The sequence below is a fragment of the Myotis myotis genome, unplaced genomic scaffold (genome assembly GCF_014108235.1).
Source record: "Myotis myotis isolate mMyoMyo1 unplaced genomic scaffold, mMyoMyo1.p scaffold_m19_p_14, whole genome shotgun sequence".
NCBI lineage: Eukaryota > Metazoa > Chordata > Mammalia > Chiroptera > Vespertilionidae > Myotis > Myotis myotis.
In genome coordinates this window covers 3,023,111-3,025,391 of record NW_023416318.1, presented here as the reverse complement: position 1 = coordinate 3,025,391, position 2,281 = coordinate 3,023,111, and positions in this window count along the sequence as shown.

The following is a 2,281-nucleotide window of genomic DNA, read 5'->3' as shown; positions in this document are numbered from 1 at the left end:
TTATTTGGAATATTAGGTCAGAGATAAATAGAAATAAAAAGGTGACAATAACATACTTAAATAAAACACAGTACAGTCTCTGGTAGGAGAAATAGGCTTTTCACAGTTTGGACCTTGCTTTTTAGTGCTGTTTAAACATTTGACTTTGGAAATAATGATACAATAGTCTAAGATACTGTTTTTCCAATTTGATTTTAATATCGATGACCCTATTAAAAGGGAAATAGCTCCAGTCTTCCAATGTTGAGTTAAATGACCTTGGTTATGTTACTTAAATATGTATAAACATAAAGCAAAATGTAAACTTCTGATGTTATAGCTTCTATACAACCATAAAACTAGGACCAATGCATACATTAAATAAAAGAAAAAATACGATAAAATTCAAATGAACATTTATCTAAAGTATCAGTGGAGGGTTTTCTGGACTAAATTGCCACTCATTACAGAAATACGCTGTTGACTGCAGTGGAGCAGATTCTTTGGAGTCAACACTTCTCTGCTTCCCTACACCCTAGGAGGACTCAATTTCTCACCACATTTCTCTATTCCGGGCATGATGGAAACTTTATTTGTAAAGCATGCTTTGAATCAATTGGACATCACTTGGCACAAAGTCATGTTTTAATTATTCAATTAATTTTTTTCTTTTTTAATTACCCTGAGACAATTAAAGTTATCCTTTTGGTGCCAGCATATTTTCAGGCACCAACGAAAACACCGATCCTGAAACAGTATGCAGTCACTGGCAATAAGATAGCCATATAAATAATATGTTTGTACAGAAATTTGTTTATGTTATTGAAATAAAAACACCTTCCTCTTACCCCACGCATGTTAAAGCCCTAGTTAAATCTCAAGATTACTTATTTTGATTTAGGTGAGAGGCAAAGGATATGCAAAATGTTAATATGCACCAAAAACTAAAGCACTAATACTGAATAATCATGGAGGACAGGAAAAAGTCTTAACATATGAAGCTGGGAAAGTTTATTAAAGGCATCCTATTGTATTCTGTTTATTATAATATATATTTATTGAGCATCAGTCTTTTATTGCATATAGTCCCACACAGAAAATGGCATATAAAGATAAATGATTCATTTTGTGTATACTCAACAACAAGAAAAAAACCTACTGTAAGACAGTTACTCAAAATATTAAATATTATATAAAGCTGTGATGATCCTAACAATGATATATAAGCTACATTCAGAAATTAGAATAGAGGCCTTGGTAAATAACACTTAGTGTGTAAATTTGCTGTAACAAATACATCTCTGGCTTATTAAAGTGACTCTTGGGGAAAAGATGTTAAGCTTTTATCTGAATTTTACATTTGAAACAAGGGAAAGTTTAAAATCATCTCACCCTCCAACATTCCATTAGTTGATTGCCCTCAGAACTATTTTAACACTGTGTTGATTAGAGTACTTTGCATACAAACAACAAAGTCCAACTCTAGATAATGTTAGGAAAAAGAAATTGATAGAGAGGCTATTGTGTAGCTCACAAAATCAAGCATAGAGGAGAACAATTCAGCCATCACACAGAACAAAAAGTCAAAGGATCTCTGATTATAGAGGACTAAAGAATCCTTAACCCTAGTAAGTTCCAACTATTTTCTGTCCTTGCCTTGTTTTACTCAATATTCATGTTCCTGGGAGAGTCCATCTAAATTTCCTAACTTAAATCTTAAATCCTCTTATCTACCTGGAGGTCTAGTTACATAAGCTGTTTATCTGTTTTATATCTGACCTAGAGTCCCGGTGCATGAGATTTGTGCACTTGGAGGGGGGTGGGGGATCCCTCAGCCTGGCCTGTGCCCTCTTGCAGTCTGGGAGCCCTCAGGGGATGTCCGACTGGTGGCAGTTGACATCCTTAGCGCTGCCGTGGAGGCGGAATAGGCTCCCGCCACTGCTGCTGCACTCACCAGCCGTGAGCCCAGCTCAGGGCTTCTGGCTGAGTGGCACTCCCCCTGTGGGAGCACACTGACCACCAGAGAACAGCTCCTGGATTGAGCACCTGCCCCCTGATGGTGAGGGTGTGTCATAGAGACTAGTGGATCTGCTGTTTGGTCAATTTGCATATTAGCTTTTTATTATATTGGATACCACATTACAATGTAAGTGCAATTAGGAAATAATATTTTCTGTTCGGTTTACTACTGGATCTCCAGTGCCTGTATCAGTGTCTGAGATATAGTTTCAGCTTAATAAGGAATGGTTGGCTACACTAATGAGCAAATGCTTCATCCTCTGCACTAGGGAAAGAATTTGAC